The sequence below is a fragment of the Heterocephalus glaber genome, unplaced genomic scaffold, assembly GCF_053883595.1.
Source record: "Heterocephalus glaber isolate CG9 unplaced genomic scaffold, H.glaber_assembly_v1.0 deba00001472, whole genome shotgun sequence".
NCBI classification, from domain to species: Eukaryota; Metazoa; Chordata; class Mammalia; order Rodentia; family Bathyergidae; genus Heterocephalus; species Heterocephalus glaber.
In genome coordinates, this window is record NW_028258315.1 from 15,664,336 (window position 1) to 15,686,437 (window position 22,102).

Genomic DNA, 22,102 nt, shown 5'->3' on the forward strand with positions numbered 1-22,102 from the left:
GCAAACGCCACTTCAAGCAGTTAGTGGATATTCGGGGGAAATCCCTGATCTTTCTCAAATGTGTATCTTCTAACCTCAAACTAGCATGTTAATTACCAGAACGAAGCTATCACACATCTTATCTACATACGGGGCCCTAAAATACTGGAGGTGACAGTGCAGAGAGGAAGGAAGAAAACAAAGCACCAGGCTTGGGTAGGTAGTGCGTCTTGAAATTGAGAATATACACCAGTAGGAATGTGCTTGCAAGATTCCATGTTTAATCAGATGAATGAAGGAAATAAAGGATACGTGCCGTTTTAATGATTAAAGGTTCTGGTGTGCAGGTGTCAAGGGTAGAAAGTGGAAAAAGTTTTATCTCACAGGAAAATTCATCTGATTCTACTACCCCTTAAAGACTCAGACTGATTTGAGTAAATATCATTGCTATTTTTCAATAAAAGGCTATTATGACTGAACGAAAGGAGTATAAGGAAATTTCCATTATGCACTACAAATAGGTAATGGATGGGTTTTCCTTGTCTGCCTCTTGATAAAACTTAATAAATTATTTCCCCTTCCAAGACGGAAAGCAGCAGCTCGCTACTCTCAACACTAAGCATGAAACGAATGGCTGAGATCCGCGTGCCTTTCCCTCCACTTGCTGCTGCTGCTAAGGCCTACACATTCTAACCATGCGCGACAAGGTCACAGAAATGTTCTTCTCCGCCTTGGCAGCTTTGAAGGCTCACTGGGGTCACGGGCTGTGGTTCCAGTGTCTTCTGATGCTCACTCAAATCAACCCCATTGTTTGTTTTTTGACCATGCCCATTTGTGAGCCCAGAAACCACCTTCAAAAGATGTCTGCCTCCTTTCTTAGCCTTTTATAAGCTCTTCCCCCTCGATTCTGAAAGCCCATCGGGACAGCATCACCAGATAGTGGAGTGTGGCTGCCACATCATACTTATAACCCTAAACTCTATAAATCTCTAAAGATCCTAAGGCAACCACCATAGATCAAATCAAATGACTTACTTGTAAGAGAGAGCCTATTGTATGCTTCACAAGGTTGCTCTATGGATAAATAATTCTTTGAAAGCCTTCTGGAGCTATTACTTTATGGAATAGTCAATGTTTCTTAAAAGTACTTTTGGGGAGTTGTGACCATCTGTGGTTAAATTCATACAGACGCTTAAAACTTGGGAGGAGAAGGAGAAAGGATCTTTCTCCTGGTTAATGTTTAAACAAGTGAGTCAAGTTCAGTGTCATTAAGTTTTCAGTCTAGTGGGAGAGCAACTGCCTGCAAATGGCAAAGTCTTTTTTATTTTCTTGATGCTATCTGTACAGAAAGTGGGGTTGTAAGGATTTTATTAATTTTCTGAGCAGTTTTCATGAAATGTAACTCAGCTCCCACTCAAATGTGTAACTGTAACATATTGATACAAATCAACATAAGCCAGGAAGTTCAAAGTCTGACAAACTGTCTTTAGTTTATGGGCTTAGTGAAAACAGAATTTGGAGAGAACAGGAGGATTTTAGCAAACTCACTGCAAGTTACTGGTTGGTATCAATCTCTCTTTTTTAAAAATAAAAATAGCTGGCTGCATTTCTTGTTTCTGTTACTCACTTTACATCTTGATATTTTAGAATTAGAAGGGGTCTTTGCCATCTAATTCAACTTCTGCACATGAACCTGCTGGACCAGGAGGCTACATACCACTTACAGTCACACAGCAAGTTAACAGGTACTTTGACTAGACTCTGGGTTGAATTACTCATGTCCACTGACTCTTTCTGGACATAAAATCAATCATGTCATGTAATGTAATTAATGTAATGCGGTTTTAAGTAAAAAGGCTTACCTGTAGCCTAACACTGTTTTGGTTTGGTTTGGTTTGGTATTGGGAACTGAACCCACAGAGCACTGAGCTATAGCCCCAGCCCTTTGTTTTCTAATTTTTTAATTTGGGGACAGGGTCTCACTATGCTGCTGAGGCTGGCCTCGATCTTGTGATCCTCCTACCTCAGCTGCCCAAATACCTGAGATTATAAATGTGCACGGCCCACAACCAGCTTCTAACACTTCTTTATAGTACTCTGTTTTGCTTTTCCCCTAAAGAAAGAAGTTCATTTCTGGATTATATTCTTGTCATCTGTTTTGGAGCAAAATCTGGGAGAGGTACAAAGGTTCCATGGTTACCTCAAGGCCCTCAAAGCCATGAGTCTGGAGAGCAGGGCTTATACTATGCAGAGAAAAAAAAAAAACTCATCCATGTGACAATAATTTTCATTTTAATTTATCTCTGCAGAAGTGGAATTGGAAGTGATTTGTTTTGTGATTTGTAGATGACCCTCAGTTACACATACTGCAACAGATATGATGATTTTTATCAAAAGAAAACCACTGAAAATTGTACACAACCTCCTCTTAAGCAGTAATTTCAACATGCTAGGGCTAAGGGTGTAGGTAGCTAAGAGGCTAAGGGAAGGCTTGTAGCATGTTCCAGGCCTGGGGTCTAGTCTCCAACAGCCCCCCACAGAAAGGGAATATACATATTTTGTGGGGCTAAGGATCAAACCCAGGGCCTGGTAGGCAAATGTTGCGCTACTGAGCTATCCTCCCAACTCTACAAAAAAAAGAATTTCAATGTTTCCTTCCTTCAACAAACTCCACACCAATGCCGCTAATAACCAACATACCTATTACTGATTGTCAGTGGAAGTTATCGTAAATCGAGACAGGGCCAGAAGGCTACACAAGGGAAAGAAAGCGAAAGTCTGCAACCTGCACAGAAATGCCTGAATGCATAAAAGTTTGCTAAAGAAACAAGGCTATCTCTTTAGAAGGAATCCCGACAATGTTTTCAGATTTCATGGGCATTCTGGTGAAAATTTTCCAGACAGTTAAAAGCAGCAAAGTATTATATATTGACATCAGGCAAAAATGGCCTAGAAGCCATAAGACTTGTTTCTCAGCCTTAGTTTTGCAACTAACTGGATTTTTCAACTTCAGTCACAACTCCAAAGTAGAATTAATTCCAATTTATCAAATCAACAGACTTAAATAAATAATGTCTATAAACAATTCCCAATTATCACTCAAGTTGTTCTTACAGGTATTTGAAAGTTCCAAATGAAATAATAGCTCTAAAGACATAGTTACATCTCTTATGATTTAGCTGCTCTATTACGTACATCTTTATTCTAAAATTGAACAAAGACAGAATTGGTAGAATCCCATAGTAGAATTTCTTATTAGTAGGGAAAGGTCATTCTAGTCAGTAACTGCTACTGGGAAAAATGGCTCTTCATTTGGAAAGGGTCAAATCCCTACCTGACACCATTTACAAAATAAATTCTAGATCAATAAAAAACTAAACATATAAATATGTTTCACAGACATGCATATATATTCGTAATATATATATTTTACATGATAAAATACAGATACATAATTTTATACTCCTAAAAGTTTTGTGGGCTATTGTAAAGATGTTGACTTTTGTTTTAAAGTGGGAAGATACTAGAAGATTTTGAATGGAGTGGTATCACTGATCTGCCTTACGTTTTATGAGTCATTATCATTCAGTATTTTGTGTAAAGAACAGTCCATAAGCTAGGTATAGTGGCACATGTGTGTAATCCTAGAACTTGGGAGACTGCAGAGAGAGAGGGAGAGGGAGAGGGAGAGAGGGGGAGAGGGGGAGAGAGAGAGAGAGAGAGAGAGCACGCACAAGCAGACTACCACCACTACAAGAGGACAAGGTTGAAATGGACAGACAACTAGCAAAAATCCAGGTAAGTCTCCATGGGCAGAGGTGGTGACACTAGCAGTCGGGGTGGTAAGAACTGGTGAGAGTCTAAGATGTATTTGGAAAGTCAAGTTGACAAATTGTATTAGAGGAAGAAAAGAGTCAAAGATTACTCCAAGGTTTTTTTTTTTGTACCGGGGATCGAACTCGGGACCTTCCACTTGCGAGGCAGGCAGCGGAAACACTGAGCTAAATCCTGGCCCTACTCCAAGCTTTTGACCCACTCATCCCCCAAAATGGAACTGCCACCACCAAGGTGGAAAAGACTGCAGGAGAATCAGAATTGGACTTCACGGAGACAGACGGATAGAAGATGAACAGTAACAGCACAAGTTACTCTCAGAGGCAGCTTCCATAAGGGTCCCCAGGGACCCCACTTCCTGAGAGTCCTATCCTCGTGAAGCCCTCTCCCCAGGTGTGGACTGGATTTAGTGACTTGTTCTCTGCAAGTAGGATGTGGCAGAAATCATTTCCAAGATCGGGTAACAAGGAGACCCTAGCTTCCATCTTGGGTGCTTCTTGCATTCTTCTTGATTGCTCAGCCAGGGGAAGCCATTCATAAATTGTGCATTGTTCATCTCTGGAATCATTTTATTTAGTATTTTTGCAGCACTGTTGACTGAGTAACTGAAACTCTAGAAGGCAAAATCATTGGTAAGGACTACTGTACTCAGTGGTGAGGAAAAGAACATGACATTTAATGTGCTCACTGTAATTTCTCTTCTTTCTCTTTTTTTTCCTTCAGAACTGGGGATTTAACTGGGGCTACTCTACCACTGAGCTACATCCCCAGCCCTTTTTATTTTTTATTTTGAGATAAGGTCTAAGTTGCCCAGGCTGGTCTTGAACTTGCTATCCTCCTGCCTCAGCCTCCTTGTATTTGGGATTAGAGAATGCACCACCATATCCAGCCTTGTTCAAACTTTTCAAAATAATGACAGATCAATTTTTAGTTGGCAATAAAAATCACTAAGGATTTAGACAATATTAAGTGTTTCAATAAGAACCAGCAAGACTGCCCCCCCCAAAAGCCTTGGAATTATATACAACACAATGACTACTGCCCCTTTATTATAACAAATTAAGATGTTTCCATTGTTTTTCTGACACAGGCATGTGAAACACAAAGGCAAAAGAAGTGATCTGCACTCTTGGCTCCATACAAATTCAGAATGGGACAGCTTCAGACAGAAGCTGGTGCTGGCTACTGTATCATTCTCGCATCTTAATGGGGCAGTGTCCATCATGCAGCGGGTGGGAACATGGTTCTGACCCATACTGGTGGAATCAGCTGAATTTCCCTGGGTTCTGCATCCCTGGATTCAACCAACTGATAATCAAAAACATTCAAGAGGAAAAAACTGTGTAGGTATTAAACATATACAGACTTTTTCTTGTTATCGTTCCCTAAAAAATACAGTGTACCAGCTAACTGCACAGCATTTACACTGTATTAGGAATTATACATAATCTAGAGATGAATCTAAACTACACAGGAGGATGTATGTAGGTTATAAGCAAATACTGTACTATGGGATTTTATATACGGGACTTGAGAATCTAGGAATTTGGTATCCAGAAGGTGTTTTGGAACCAATTCCCTACAAATACCAAGGAACAAATGTACCTTTCTTACGTTTTAATAGTTAGAATTGTACCCATAATCACTGGAAATTAGAGAGCTGGAAAAAAAGAATCATGAAAAGAAATACAGAAAGTCCACTTTCATTTGTACATAAATCTTTTGTTAACAAAAGCAACCATGTTTGATAAAAGCATGTGATGTTATATCAGTGGTATTTACTGTCATTTAAAAATACCAAACAGTAGTAAGAGCTCAACAGCAAGGCTGCTACCACTTAACCTGCAATTTGGACAATTTGTGTAAGGATGAAATCATTTTGTCTTGTGACATAAGGAGCAGATGCTACTAATTAACACACAAAAATGTCTAAGACAGAGTTTTAAAAACATGAGTTTGGAAACATAAGTAGAAACAGCTTCGAAGAATATAAGCAAAACAGTATAATACCATGGAGGATGAGGGTTTTTTCTTTCTTTTTTTTTTTTTTTTTAAGAAAGTTGATCAAATTAGCTGGTGAACTTTCACAGCCCTTCCTTTAAATAAAATATGGATTTTAAGGAAAGTACCACATAAATCCTGCTTCTATTTTTTAAAAAATAGGGAAAACGAAGCACATATATAATCACCAGCGTGTTCATCACGTTGTGTTAAAAATAAGAGGATAGGAAGATTGCAGTAAATTAGGGGAACATTTGGGCATTTTGATATATTCATGTGTGGGGAGAAAGCGTGTATTTTGACCCAAGATATAGTTGACCATGGGACACTTTTTCTAGAAGAAATAAATAAGCAGTGGGTCCTTGCTGACCAGAAAACCCCTTAGTAAGCCACATCTTGGGCCAGTGGTCTGCAAACTCTGTGTCTTCCATTCCTCTGCAAACTCCTAAAATTTACTGCATTCCCCAAAGAGCTTTTAATGAGGTAAATTACATTTAACAATATTTATTGCATTAGAAATTAAAACAGAATTTTTAAAATTTATGAATTCTCTTTTTGGGGGGTGCTGGAAATGGAATACAGGGTCTCATGCATGCTAAGCACATGCTCTTCCATGGAGCTATACTCCCAGCCCCTATTAATTCATTTAATACAAATAACATTATAGATTGCATAAAATGACATATCTTTGTGAAATAATAATTCTGTTTGTCAGAAGAAAAAAGTGGCAGTGGTATGCGTTTTTGCCAATCTCTTTCATGTCTGGCTTAAGGGGAATGATTCAGTTCTCATGTGTGCCTCTGAGTTCTAGCTGCTGTGATATGCTGTTGGGCTGAAGCATATGAGGAAAATCTGGCCTCCAACTTTCAGCTAATTGTGGATGTTCTGCTTGTGTATTAGCCTCCTGCCTCACAAGGGGAAGCTCCTTCGAGGACGGGGCAATTGAAAATCTGAGCCACAACAGTGCACTTTGAACTCTTTTATACTAAAATGTATTGGTGCATCTTGCACTTTGAATGGATCTCTGACCACGCATGATTCTGTAACATAATGCACTGGTCATTTGGAACATATTGGCTCACTGAATTATACAAATCTTCCAAAACTAAGACAGGTATCATTGTACAATATCATCTTACACAGATTCTGAAAAACTCCACCATACACTTGTGAGAGAATGGGAACAAAATGCGTAAATAATGACTTAGTATTATTATAAAATGGTTTTGACCTTGCAGGACTCTCCCGAAGTTCTTTGGCGTTCTCAAAGTGAGACCCTCCTTAGAGGAGTGGCTACAGCACCTCTAAACTCTGCACCGGGCCCTAGGTTTACATCTAGCCTCTGGCTTTGTGAGTCTAACTGCTGGTCCTCCTAAGGTCTGTGGGGTTCAGCTAAACACGAACAATTTACCCACACTGACTGTGACACTATCTAAGGCATGAGGGGACAGGAGGAAAGGGTGAGCTGTGAAGAAAACATTTGTTGACTTGGATTCTGCCTGGTAAGAATCTGCAAAAAGTGTGCATTTTAGACTTTTCTTGTTTTGGTACCGCGGATCAAACTCGGGACCTTGCGCTTGCCAGACAGGTGGCGGAACCACTGAGCTAAATCCCCGGCCCTTAATACTTTTCTTTAGCAAACATTTTCTCCCAACCTAGGCCTTAACAAGGAGCTGTTGTTACTAAATAAACCTTTTAAGGACTCTGAAAAACATTCAGAAGGATCCTTTTCAAGAAACTAATTCATGAAGTAACTATGTAATTATGAACCATCATCTATTAATAAAAAAGGTCCCCCAAAGAGCCACTGAAGAACTAATTATCCTGCAGTATTAATGTACACACATGATAATAACAGCTAGTCGTCAAGTGCTGCACCCTGAATTACTATATATTGTGTCCATGAACCCTTACAATCATCCTTGGTGGTGGACACTTTATTATCCTCTTTTTAATAAATGAAGAAAAGCAGGCACTAGATGACACTCAAAGAACTCAGTGAGTGACAGATTCAGGGTTTCAACGTCTATCAGTGACGCCAAAGGTTCTCTAAATTACCACTATGTTGCCTCCCTTCCAATTAATAGTTACTGAACTTCAATAATCTAGATTCTCCCTCTGGCAGCTACCCCCAAAGTCATGAAATATCTTTATTTTCTTATTCCAAAGTGAGGAGTGGCTGGATGAACTAGCTCAGAACCCATCTAATCTATGGAGACACCAGTGAGATTCTTCCGGGTCCCCAGGGCAGTCGCATGGAAAGAGCTGCCTCATGCAAAAGCCATATGTGCTGCACGCTGTGAAGTCAACTTTCCCGTTCTTTAAAGGTCATGAGGATGAAATAGTGACAGTGATGCTCTGCAAACACAATTCAAGGAACCCTAGCATGGATCCCGTCTCTTCCTCTGACAGGGCTTACGAAACAAGGTCAACGGAAATGCCAGTCATCACTAAGGCGCTACAGGGGGCAGTGTGACCTTTCCCAAGTTCTTTCCAAATGCTTTGCTCCTCACTCCTCTCGTCAGTTTGTTACTGTCCACCTCTGTCCCTTGCCCATCGTTTCTGTCACTTTACCTGGCTTTCCCCTTGTTCATCCAGAGCCATTAAAAACATACTGAATCCCTTCTAGGTTGCTCTTAATCACTGTTCACTGTGCAGCTCAAGACACCTGACCTTTGGGGACGATCCCATCTGCCCCTTCCCTCTGGGAGCTCTAGCAGGGATCACATCCATGTGGCCTTCCTGGGCACACTTCGCTGCTGTGTGTGTTGCTTCATTTGTGTGAGTCTCATCACAACTATCAATAGATGGCAAATGTTCTCAAGACTTTCTGGAAAAATCTCTCATGGCACTTCATGATGCCAAACACAAAGTGTCAAGCTCATCCCCATTTTCCTCTAATTGGTCAAGAACTAAAGAACATAGGCATGGGGGCTAGGGGTAGATCTGTAGTTCAGTGTGGGCAAGGCCTTGGGTTCAAGCAAAGAGGAAGACAGAAGGAGAAGGAGGAGACGGAGAAAAATGAGAGGAAGGAGAAGGAGGATGAGGAGAACAGGAGGAGAGGGAGGGGAGGAAGAGAAAGAAGGAAGAAGAGGAGGAGGTGGCTGGCGGGATATTTTAATGTCTATTTTATTTTTAAACATCTTTCCCTTCAGTCCCAAGGTTAAATAAGGTTAGCAGTGTAATTCATCCAGAAGTTTTAGGTATTAGCAAAGAGAACAGAAGTCCCTATAGGACAGCCAGCAGTGGTCACCAGGAAGTTCCGTCCGTGTCAGTTTACATGTGACATTCTCAGGGAGGAGCATTAGTTCTGTCCTAAGGTGAACTGATGTTGGAAGAAAGTACGGCAGTACATTACCTCTTGACAAAAAAAAAAAAAAGAGATGAAGTTGGGTAAACCCAGCAATCTACTGATTATATCTTGCCCCGTCTCTATCTGTCTTTAATACGAGTGCCATAAACTAGGTTGGAGTCTTTTACTGAATATTATTGTCTGAGTCACAGACTAAAGGATACAAAAGCCAGAATCCACTTCATTTTCTTGGTGTCATAATTACTCTGGAAATCCATGCTACACGTTTTGCGTGAAACGGTACAATGTGAATTGAGCAATGAAAATCCTTAATGGTAAATTCAAGAGCCATTTTACTCCCTTCCTCCACCCTGCCTTCTCTCAGACAAACCACACAAGATGAAGGGTTGTGAACTCACAGGAAGCATGGCTCAGGGGAGCCTGTTCCTTTCCCACATCAAATTTCTGCGTAGAAGTTAAGAAGTCAACAGCTCATAGCTAATTGCAGGGCCAAACTGCCTAACTTGGACAGGCGGGTTCCCGTCTGGAAGCACCATCAGTGAATTTACAGTTCTTCTTTCGTCTGAAGCACAACACCCTAACCTTACCCTTTTTTTTGCATGCATCATTCTTGGTGGAAATTTTCAACCACCACAAAGGTAGGGTAAAAGGGCGTGGCACACAGTGACTTCTTAGTCATATTTCCTGAGGTTCCCATTTTAGTCTATCTAAAATATTTACTTGTGGCAATAAGTAATTACAGATTGCAAAGCACTGTTCTCTTTTTCCATCTCAGCAGACCCCCTCAGTGCGTTAGACCACAAAAGGTAGTTTTCTGAATCACTGTCCAGATCAGGAAAGGGCTGATGTACTTATTGGTGAACACCAAACTGCTCTTAACATCCAAAGTGAACAATCTTAGGTCAGCAAAATGTATGAAATCACCTTTTACATTATACACTGGGACAGCTCTAGACTCACTCTGTCCTTTAGCCTCCTCCAGGTTCACATGAGTGGGATCTGCACCCCTGTGGTCACCCGTGAGTACCTGACACCCCAGACCACACCAGCCAAGCAGAGGGTGCCAGTAGCGATGACGTCCAACCAAGAAGGGGTTGTTGAAGGACCAAGAAAATTGAGAAGCAATGGTGGGCAGCGAGGGAGAATCCTGGGTCCCACTGCTTCTATGAGTCCACTAAACCTGTACCTGGAACCCCAACATAACCAGCCACTCAGAAACAGCAGAATCAACCTTCCTGCCTTCCCCTTATTCCAACAGTGAGCTAGTACCTAATCCTACTCATTCTAGTTCCTATCATCTGCATCTTTCTCCATTCTACCTCTGCAGCATGCCTGGCTCCACTCCCCAGACCCTTCTTCCCTCCCTCCTGGATGTCGGACTACTCCCAAGGTCCAGACTCGCCGGAAGGCCACCAGCACTGTCTCCAGCAAGCACTATGCAGCAGTGTTCCTTCATCACTGGTTTCTCTTTCCATGGTTTCAGTTCCCCATGGTCAACTGCAATCAGAAAATATTAAAGGGAAAATTCCAGAAATGAACAATTCCTACATTTTACATCACGTGCTGTTGAGAGCAGTGTGATGAAATCTTGTGCCCTCCCTCTCCGTCCGAAGTGCAAGAGTTGCGACGCTGGCAATTTGGGTAGGACAAAGAGAGACAGTGGTGAAATTTCTCACCGAGGAAAGAAAAGGAATCAAACGTGAAGTTGCTATGATCTACAGTACACTATAAAATGTTTTGAGAGAAGACACAACATTTACATAACTTCATTTACATTTACATAATTTACATTTACAGTATTTTAATTGTTCTATTTTATTAGGATTGCTATTACAGTAAGACCTAATTTATAAATTAAACTTTACCACAGGTATATACGAAGATGAAAAAAATCTAAGGATTTACAGGACTTGGTCCTTTCAGACTGCCCGGAGAAGGGTGGCTTGGAATGTATCCCCAGCATTAAGGAGGGACTCTGTATTCCCCAACCTGAACACGGTAGATGACAGCAGGGTGCTCTTTCACCTGTTACTATTCAGGAAGGGCTAACAAAAAGCCCATCAGCCAGGTACAGTCCATGGTCCCATTACCCTTCTTCCTTTGTTGCTAGTGGACAAAAAAGAAGAGATCTGGAAAAAAAGACATGGAAACTACACGAAGAGCAAGAATCAACATTTCCTTCATACTTTTTTCTGGGTTTAGTTGGCTAATCTGTATTTGGGGTTAGTTTTTTAAAAACTCAATTTTACTCTAATCTTTAAAAATGATCCTAGAGGCATGGCCTGTTAGGCACTGCCAAGTTGCATTGATGTATTTCATTACTGCTTGAAAGGCCACATATTTATAAAACTACTAAAAGTCAAGTTATAGAAATAAAATGATTTGGAATTTTTTTAGGCAGTTAGAAACAGAAACAAATGTTATTTTTAATCTCTGGCTCACTGTAAACTGACAAGATATGAATATGAATTTTATGGGGTAATGCTGCTTACCAAAACTACATGCCAATAACTCCATTTTCTATTTCATTTCAGTGTTACATGTGGAACATATAATCCAGATTACAAAACTTCCTCGTTAAAGCAAACTGACTAGTTAAATTTTGATAGCATGACATCATTAGGACAAAAGAGAGCTTAAGCAATAATGATGATCAAATTTGCTTTTCTAAAAAGTTTTCTACTGCTAAACAAATGAAAAACAATATCCAAACGCTTTTAAGATGACATTGTAGTTGCCGAATGTCAGCTCACCAACATACTTCCGGTAGGGAAAGGAATTCTTCTCCCTTGCAGACACTGAGAAGTCTCTGCAATGATCATGCCCTCAAGAAGTTACAGTCCACTGGGAGTCACCTGCTATCCCCGAACTCTGGGAGGCTGAGGCAGGATGATGGTAAATTTGAGCCCAACCTGGGCAACTTAGTAGCTAAGTGAGACCCTGTCTCTAAATTAAAAAATAAAAAAGGGCTTGGGATCTAGCTCAGTGCAAAGGCTCTGGATTCAATCCCCGGTACTACTACTACTACTACTATTACTACTACTAATAATAATAAACACTCCATCTGGGAAGAGAAGATGTACAGAAGTGGTACAAGTACTTTGAGGAAAAAAAAAAGAAACCAGAAGTACAGAAAAACCACAGAATTTCAGAAGAGGGTAGCAAGGAAGATTCTATAAAGAAAGTAGGCCTTAGGGACTAGATAGATGGGAATACTGAAGTCTTAAATTTCTATTCCGAAAATGAAACTAATTAATTCATTTCGAGAATTAAAATTTATTCAGCAACTACTCTGTGTTAGGAAGCTCATAAAGATGATCTCTAAGCTTCCAAACCTATAATGATAGTCTGGTGATAACCGATAAAAAGGGACCCAGAGCATCTATTAACATTCCCTAGAGTCATTAGTTCCTACTGAACATTAGTAAACCAAAATCCTATTTATATCAACACAAGACTTAATCACACAGAGAAAATGACAGTCTTAATAAGAACAACCAAGGTCAAAATAATATATTTTGAAAATGAATATTTTTGAAGATGACAGAGGTTTGGATATCCCAAAACACAAATCATATTCCCCGACACGTAACTAAAACGTCAAGTATGTCAAGAACTTAAGTATATGTCTATTCTGACCTCTAAAATCAGCATGAGGCAGTGATTTTATTTGAAAACTAAAGTATTAAAATGGAACCTTGTTTTAAAATAAGTATTTGCCTCTGCAGAGCAACATTTCTCAATATGTCCCCAGGATTCCTACGGGGCTGGGCTGTGGGCTCAGGGGTAGAGCACTTGCCTAGAATGTGCAAGGCCCAGGGTTCAATCCCGAGCACTACAAAACACAAAAATAATAAACAAAAAATCCCCAAACCTCCTAGCTGTACCCCAGACCTACTTACATAAGTTCTTGGGGCCGAGGAATCTGAATTTGAACCACTGCTTTGTCACCCCAAAGGAAAACAAAGCCACACAATCAAGTTTTTGAGCCCCTGGTCTAGCATTTCCCCTCCACCTGTTTCCTTCTTGCTTTCTCTGTTACTAGAATGTCTCGTGGCCAATTTAAACAACTACTTTTCAACATCCTCCAAATGTTTTCTGTGTCACACTACGTTAACTTAAAAAAATGCTTCTGAAACACTCAAATGATACCAAACTGTTTTTATAACCCTTCTTTTACACTGAGCTCAAGTCAGTGAAATGTGGCATCCAGTAATGCTTTGGGGGTCTATGGAAGGCAGAACCACTACACCTCCAAAAATGGGCCCCCAACCGAACCCGTAGCACCCATGAATACCTTCTCTGGGGCACAAGGAACATTACACATAGGATCGCAGCGAGGGTCTGGCGATGGAGAGACTATTCTGGATTGTACCAGTGCACCTGACGAACTTCACAAGGGTGAAGAAGGGAGCGTCACAGAGAGACAGTGACCCCAGATGAAGGCACAGACAAGCAACACTGCTGGATTTCCAAGTGGAAGAAGCAACCATGAGCCAAAGAGTATGAATGGCCTCTCAAAACTGGAACAGGAAAGAAATGGCTTCTCCTTTAGAGGGCCCCGTGGGAAGCAGCTGTGCTGACACCTTGACTTCAGTCTGGGGCAGGGGATCTGTCTTGGCTTTCTGACCTGTACAACTAGAAGACAATATACTGTGTGTGTGTGTGTGTGTGTGTGCGCGCGCGTGCGCGCGCGTTTCTCTGGTACTGGCAATTGAACCCAGGGCCTTTTTTGCATTCAGTTACATTCCCTGCCCTTTTCTTAATTTTTTACTTTCAGAGAGGGTTTTGCTAAGTCACTAAATTGCCCAGGCTGGGGTCAAACTTGTGATCCTCCTCCCTCAGTCTCCCAAAGTGCCATGCACACCCAGCTCCTTGTGTTGTTTTAAAGCCCCCAAATTTGTGACATACTGTTAAGTGGCAGCGGAAAACTAGTTCAGGTGCTTTGAAGAAAATAAACACTCAGGTCAGCTCTAAATACAAAAGTCACGGGTGCTGCAGCCTACACATTTTTTGGTCTTACTAAATCCATAAAGGCAGAATCTCAAATGCTTCTTTGGTACAAATGTCATATGGCCCAAAAAAGTTCATTCTCAAGCAGTTCTGCCACCACGTCGCTATCTCCCTCCCCTCTCTGCACTCAGTCCTGAAGCGGATTCCCCATCTCCCATCAAGGCAGACGGCATTATCACCTTGGAAATGAGGAGGAAGAGGGGGGAGCTGAAGGCAAGCTTTCTCAGCTCCAGCACTAATGACATTTGGAGCAGATCATTCTTGCTTGTACAAGACTGTCCTGGGCATTGCAGGACAATCAGCAGCCCCTCCGGCCTCTCCTCGGTAGAAGCCAGTATTGCTACCCGCTTTTCAACCTGGGCCATTTTGCTCCCCCTGGGAATATTTTGGGAGAAATGTTTCCAGGTATTGCCAAGTGTCCACTGGGGACAGAATGGCCCTGGCTGAGATCTAAGGGTCTAATGCTTTTGCCAGATCACTTGAGGGTCTCTCAGTCTTCGCCTATGGAATGAGGAGCTTCACTGGGGGTCCACAGGCTGAGTATCCCTCATCCAAAATGTCAAGGACCACAAGTGTTTCAGATTTCAGGGCTTTTCTGATTTTAGAATATTTTTGTATTATAAATATAAATATTTATATATGGACATCTTGCAAATGGACCCAAATCTAAACACAAAATGCATTTACGTTTCATGGACACCTTATACATGTAGCCTGAAAGTAATTTTATACAATAGTATTCATGATTTGGGGAGCAAAACAAAATTTTGTGGTAGGAGATATTTCTACTTCTGATGGCATGTACCTACTCAAAATCTTTCAAATTTGGGATCATTTCAGATTTTTGGATCTGAAGTGTTCAGTGCGTGTGTGTGTGTGTGTGTGTGTGTGTGTGTGTGTGTATACACGCTTAATACATAGCTGGTCTAATTCAAATGAGTTTCCCAAGAATTCAGTTCATCTGGCATTTCAAAAGAGCTCTAAGTCCAAATTCAGCCACAGGCTTTTTCAAACGGTCCCACTACACTTATTCCTAGCCACAGGAAATGGAAATATGGCTGCTCCCCATGGACCCTCAGCCCACTCTCTGCAAAGGATCCCAATCCACACTCCATGCTATTAGAGCCTCACTGAAGAAGCCAGCGCTTGCTAATGTGACTGCTACACAAACTGGCCACAGCTCACTGCAACTTGGTTACCTCGGTGTCATTAATAAAAATCCTTTCAATCTGCACCGTGTAGACCAAACAGGCAGATGACTGACTGAAAGCCTGTCTCAGACGACAGAACAGATGTTCTGGAATCAGATCCTGGGAAATGGCCACTGTCCTGGAGAAGGAGATAAAGAAACAGATAATTTTCTCAATGAATTCTCTCCAAGAAAATGACTTAAAGATGTTAAAAGATCCTGTTTTGCATAGTTCTGAATTCTGCCCAGACTCTGAATTTCAATTTCAAAATGACAAGGCAGGAAAGCAGTCAAATGGAAACATTATATCTCCTGTTTTTATTGAAAGTTTCAACAAAACTATAGTTTCTAAGGTTGGATGTTAAGTTCACAGGCCTCCAATTAGTGTAGTGGAGTTCTGATAAGCCTACATGGAGGTGGCTGCAGGAGTTGGAGATTTGTAACTTTGCAGAATGTTCTTCCAGGAATGTTAGCAGATGCATCCCCAGCAACTCTTAGCAACCAATGACTCATTTCCCCTCCCCTGTACTGGGGATCGAACTCAGGACCTTGTGCTTGCCAGGCAGGCGTGGCACTGCTGAGCTACACCCCCCACCCTAACCAATGGCTTTTAAACAGAACAACTTTACTTTGGAGATTAACCCTCCATCAACTACAGCCATATGGATTTACACTAAGACTTTATAACTGCCTATTTTTTCTCAGAGGCCTTTCTCCAATATTCTCGTAAAGTCTGAGAATAATAGCACATGATTCTGAAGAACTAAGGGCCAGTGTTCTGAACAGACACACTTATTTAGGGATGCTCCCTCTTTTAGACATTTTATAATTAAAATGAAAGGAGGAGGGATTTTTGTGCAATGATATTGAGTTTATGGCAAACAACTTATGGCACAGATGAGGGGGAAAGGAGAAAGGAAAGAGTTTGCAGAGAGAGGCGGGGATGAATCTTATACGTATTTAAAATTGGAATGCAAGGGACTCCTGGGGGAAGAAGGCAGGAGTGAGAATGGGGAGAAAGAAACTCGTGCCTCACTACACTGCACACTTCCCATATGCAACAAGAGCGAATCCCCAAGTGTTGCACTATGAATGTCAATGTCAGTTCAGGGAACCTCCGGGGCCTGTGTCCCCAACCTGGCTCCCTCACCAGGCCATTGTACACATCACCAGCATGATGCATTAGCCCTGCACAGGCAATATGAGTGAGTTTGCAATTTGGTGAAAATACATACAAGCTAAGATTTCTAGGAGATGTTTTAGCAGCCTACACTGTCACCTTTCAAGTGCAAGGGAATGCACTTATATGGATTGAGCTACAGATTTTAAGTCCTCACCAGGCTGATTATCCTGCAACTTTTCACTTGGAAAGGTATTCAGGTATATAACATACTTGCACAAAAATAATGCATAAAGTAGCACTTTATTTCAAAACCCACAATTGCCAGCCTATGAAAACTGACTCTTGCCAACCTTCCAATGTGTTTCATATGTCCTTTTAGCTGTTACAGAAATGCAAACTTTTTTATTCCTTCATTTACCATTTGCAGAGTGCCTACTTTGAACTGGAACCAGATGATCCATATGAATAAAATATGGTCCCTGCACTCCCCACCCAAAGGTGGGGATAATAACTAGATAATGGCGTGCTGGGGCTAAAAAAGAGGAAAACCATGCAAGTGGCAGAATAAATACTTTGTTCTATAAAAAGAATATAAAATTGGGTTTCTCACCCTGATTCCCAGTTCACAAAGAATATCTGTGACTGTGGTGACAAGAATTTCAGTATGACTATTTCTGGTTGGAACCATCTCCCCACCAGATGTAACTATAAAATTTGCCTCTGCTCTAGAACATTCAGCTGACAAAGGAAAGTTCTACACCAGCATCAATAATTGATCTTCTCACCCGCCACGAGATCTGGAATATTATTGTGCTCATTTCCTCCTGTGTTCCCCTCACCTTCTATGATATCTTGTAACCTTTCCGATCTGAGCGTTTGTCTCATTTTGCCCTTTCATTTTCACTTACCAATGAAGAATTTATGGCTACCTTGTGCAAAGCACTATGGGAAATGTAAAAAGGAACTGGAGGTTGTCCTTGTCCTTAGAGGAGCTTTGCAACCTTAGTCAGGGAGACAAACATATAAACAAACAGTACAGTGTGCATCAAGGGGAGTGTGGATGGCACAGAGCTGACAAGTAAGGAACTTGAAGCAGGTGGGTGGAGAGCTCCACGCTGGAAAACAAACCTTAATTATGTGTGCTCTGGAGGAGGGGCCTTTTCTACTTTTACATTCCCCTCCCCAGAATCAGTGTGATTTGAAAATCCCACCTAGATAACAGGACAGGGAGGCATATAAAGCTTAACCATGTTATTTTTTAAAAATTGAATATGCTACTGTGTTTGATTTTTAATATATTAATGAAATTATTTTTTTCCAGCCCTGGCTTCTTTCCTGTCTGTCTGATCAACCTTAATAAAGTTGGGGTTTGTTTCTAGTTATTTCTCCACAAAGAGATGTGGATACCAAACCCACTTAGTAAGATTTATTTTTTTTCCAAATCTGATTTATTTTACTCCACAGCAGGGAAGGGTTGATAGGGTTCTCTTCTTGTAAGTTTATTATGAATATTTGTCCTTTCAATTCTGTTTGAAACTGGCAAATATTCACTTACATTTCTTTTTCACTACATGACTAACTGTGAATGTAAGCAAAAGACAATTGAGATTCAGATATAACTGTTCAAAACTTTCTATTACTCCTCTTAATTCATTCTGTTTCTGTCAATCATCACACCTATTTTCTGTATTTACAGTGCTCTTTAAATTGACTGTGCAATTTTTAAAAATTAAGTGGTTGTCTGAAACGTATTTGGTGCGCTTGAATGGGATTTTTTTTCTTGCAGCTTTTACCAGTGGCTGTTTGCCTAAGATTTGCTGCTGTAGCCAAAATTCTAGCAATAATTTCTCTTGCTAGAACTTTCTTTTGCCATTTAATTTTAACAACAGAAAAAAGGTCTCCCTTTTTGAATTGAAATATTTTAATTTTTCCAGTCAGAATGATGGGAATGAAGTTGATGGATCGTTGTCCTGGAGTAGAAGTGCAGTTTAAATGTGTGATGGCAAAGATACAAAAGAAAGAGATAGAACACCAATGTTTGAATTATTTCAGGATTTTCACTGACATTCTTACTTGTTCATAATCTGACCCAATTTAATTTCTTTTGATTTTGAGACAATGTGCACATTTCTTTCAGTATGAAAGTATCAACTATCAAATACCTTCAGTTATTTAGGTAAACCCTTTTTCAAATTCTCACTACAGTGCCGTATATTCTACTGTGTCCATCATTATCATTTCCATTCTATCTTATCTTGGCTCCCAAGCCAAAATGTTACTTTCTTCTTTACAGATGGTTTGATATTCTATGCTCACAGAGAAACTGGCTGTCTTTTGGCTGGTGTACTTTCCTAGCTAAAAATGGGAAATCAGAGACAGAAAATTGAGGAGTGGAGGATGGGGAATTCAGATAAATGCTTACAGAATACTTTTATTAAATACTCAGCAAACTAGTAATTTTCTGATTTGAGTATAAGTAAATATCACTATTTTAATTTCCAAAAAAATATAAGGAAGCTAATCTACCAAAAGGAAGTGAGAGAAGGAAGAAAGGAAGGAAAGATGGAAAGGAGCGAAGGAAAGCAAAAGGGAGAGGAGAAAAGAAGGAGAGAGAGGAAGGAGGTAAGGGAATATTGTAATCAGTTTTTATGTGGGAGGTTAAGTTCAAAAGTTTAGTAGAAGTTAAATATTGTCCACATTAGAGCTGGGGATTTAGCTCAGTGGTTCCGCCGCCTGCCTAGCAAGCGCAAGGTCCCAAGTTCGATCCCCAGTACCAAAAACCAAAAACAAAGTTATCCAAATTAACTTTGAAAAATCCCTTAGCTTTCTAATAAAATACTGCACACATGATTTTGTGTGTGTATCCAACTCTTTACAGCAACTTTCATGTATACTGAATGCTCAGAACTACTAAGACTACTGGGAAGAACTCATAAATGTACATTCAAACCACCTATTAAAATGAAGTATTAGGAACTGGGCATGGTGGTGCACATCTGTAATCCCTGCATTCTGGGAGGCTGAGGCAGGAGGATTGTAAGTTTGAGCTCAGCCTGAGCAACTTAGTGACTTAGTGAGACTCTCTCAAAATAAAAAATATAAAAGTGCCTGGGGATGTAGCTTAATGTAAGGGCCCAGGGCTCAGTGCCCAGTACCACCAAAAGAATAATAGTAATAAAAATAAATGAAGTATCCAAACCCTAGAGTGAAATGGGAGGGTTAATGAAGACCAGTAAAGTGTTAGTGTGTTGCAAGACTGCATTTCTGTGGCAATACGACACTTCCTGAACTTTAATGCATATTCATAAATTTATCATTGTTATAGTTAAAGGAATAATAGCAGTAATTAAGAGTATCTTGAAAAAGTTTACTTTAAAAAAATAAATGTTTAATCTAGTTGTTAATCTGTTTTGAAAAAATTAAAGCAAGTTTAATGCCAAAAATTTTCCAAGACCCAATAGACCTGGATTTTTTGTTTGTCTGTTTAGGTTTTTGGTTTTTTGTAGTTATTCATTGTTCTGGAGTATTTTGCCCCTGGTCACTTGCATCCAAAACAGAAGCTCTAACAGGATGTGTAAAGTACAAGTGCGTATCCACAGGGAGCTGTGTGGGGCACCTGAGTAGGTCAACTTTCCCTTATCCACAACATTCTGGATTCCAAAGGAAATCCTCATCCTCTGTACTTTTCAGCTCCTTCTGCTAAAAGAAGGAACAAATCAGGACAGATGTGCAGCTCGTTCATCAGGTCCTTCAAGGGAAGAAGGACTCGGGCAGCTCCCGTGTTGGGCTGGGGTGTCATCCAAGAGACTGGGGCGGGGGGGACTGGCTCCAGAAAGTGTGAAAAGCTGGTTCCTGCCCTGTGTTCCAATGAGCTTAAAGCTTAGAGTGAAGTAACTACAATTGATGGATATTATTCAGTATTATTTATGAGGCAGCCTGTCAACCACATAATTCTTCAACAGCCTGAAAAAAGCCTAGGAGTATTAGCATGAAGGCGGAACATGAAATGTGCCAAAGGACTCTTTCTTTTCCCCCTTCACAACTGAACGGATGTGTGCCTAAAGAAACAATCCAAATCATTATTTAGGAAGTGCAATATTCCATTATTCATCATTTTTAAGGAGTGGCTGGAATTATTTTATGAATGAGAGGCTAGCTTTTAGTGATTGAGTGCTTATATAAAAATTTTTAATTAAATTGTGGTTGAGCCAGGGGACAAAAAAAATTGTGTAAATGAAAACGATGCAGAATTTAGGGTCTGCGTAACAGACTCCAAGCGGCAGAAGATGACAATGGCTGTTATTTCTCCTCCTGCCTGGACAGGGCACCAAGTGGATCCTTTGCTGTGTATTTTATCGCTACTGTCAGTCTGGACACCTGGGCTTCTCAGCTGGATATTCTGAAAGGAAAGGTGCCACCGAGGACAAGAAAATAAGAATCTGTGTCAATCAACAGTGCCCAGATGTGAGCCATGCAGCCCCACTCCCCAGGCTCTGCTGTAATTCAATCCCAGGAAACCAGGGTGCAGGACCAAAGCTGCACGAAGTGGTGCAGGGTAGGGCGCCCCCCCGCCCCCCCGCCAGCGGGGTCATGTGACAGGCCACCTCTCCAAACCTATCACAGTCAGTAGCATTTAGAGGAAAGGGAAAAAAAGTTGTAACAAGTGTAACATGCACATGGAAGAACACCGAGTAAGAGCCAATTAGGACGACAATTTGGCACTCCTGCCTCATGCATATGAAAAACCAGATCTGCCATCAATGAGCAATAATGCGCGGGATTTGTGGGAACAGTCTCGCTTCAATACATCAAAGATGCTGCTGCACACCTCTGTCTTTTTTACTCCCATTAGCTCACCCTTGTCTGGATGAAAAGAGCTCAGTGAATCAATTGCTTCTGTGGAGCTGTTTATATATTTTTCCAATCCTGATTAGGCCATTAGTCACCCAGCATATTGCACAGTAAACCTGAGTGACTGCAATTATGCAACTTCCCAAGAACATACAGACAGCATTTGCAGGGAGGCCACAGCACCAGCCAAATGTGCAACAGAGATTATTTGTCAGCAATTTTAAGAGCTGTGCACTTAAATGCCAAGGGAAATATATCTGTGGCAGATACAGAAGTTGGCGGGGGGCGGGTGCATAATGTTTACTCTTCCCAACAGAGCAGCGCCCTGAAAATGAAAGTTACGCTGTGCAACCAGTAGTTCCCATCTGCCAGCTGTCCCGGTCACCTTTCCCCCTTCATTGTAACTTCTGTAAGAGCCCTGATATAAGGCGGCAACCAAAGGGAAAGCACCAGAACCAAATCTTGAACCCAGTCTCAGTTATTAGCATCTGTTCTCTTCCCCAGCCTGCCAGTATCTGCACCAAAAGGGTCTGACATGAAGAATTTCCCTCTTCTTTTTCATCCTTAAAAGCAACATAATCATACCATTATGGATTTGAGGATTTCCCATTTGAAGTCACAGAGGAAAAAGAAAGAACCCTGTGGATGTGGCACTGATTTCCCTTCATCAGGACCCCAGGCCACACACACACACACACACACACACACACACACTACCCCTAATAAACCAAGAACAAACACGACTGAGGAAATTCGCAAGGAACTCTGTAAGGAATTGGCTTCTCGAAACCTCCCAGCA

The 22,102-nt window shown here is 41.0% G+C and overlaps 1 protein-coding gene and 1 long non-coding RNA gene across 38 annotated transcripts in view; one reads left to right on the forward strand and one right to left on the reverse strand.

The window, feature by feature from the left end:
* Atxn1 (ataxin 1) overlaps nucleotides 1-22,102 on the reverse strand; it is a 398,693-nt gene that overhangs the window by 302,950 nt on the left and 73,641 nt on the right. For 6 of the 37 annotated variants that reach the window (XM_087181197.1, XM_087181198.1, XM_087181194.1 and 3 more), the window contains one exon: nucleotides 15,340-15,469. The exons of the other annotated variants lie outside the window; for them this stretch is intronic. The gene's annotated coding sequence lies outside the window, so the exon portion shown is untranslated. The remainder of the gene's footprint in view (nucleotides 1-15,339; nucleotides 15,470-22,102) is intronic. 37 annotated transcript variants of the gene reach the window in all.
* Nucleotides 1,278-9,119, forward strand: LOC147826209 (uncharacterized). The gene is made up of 3 exons (XR_015439102.1): nucleotides 1,278-1,539; nucleotides 1,627-1,724; nucleotides 4,904-9,119. It is a non-coding gene; the product is annotated as an uncharacterized LOC147826209 (long non-coding RNA).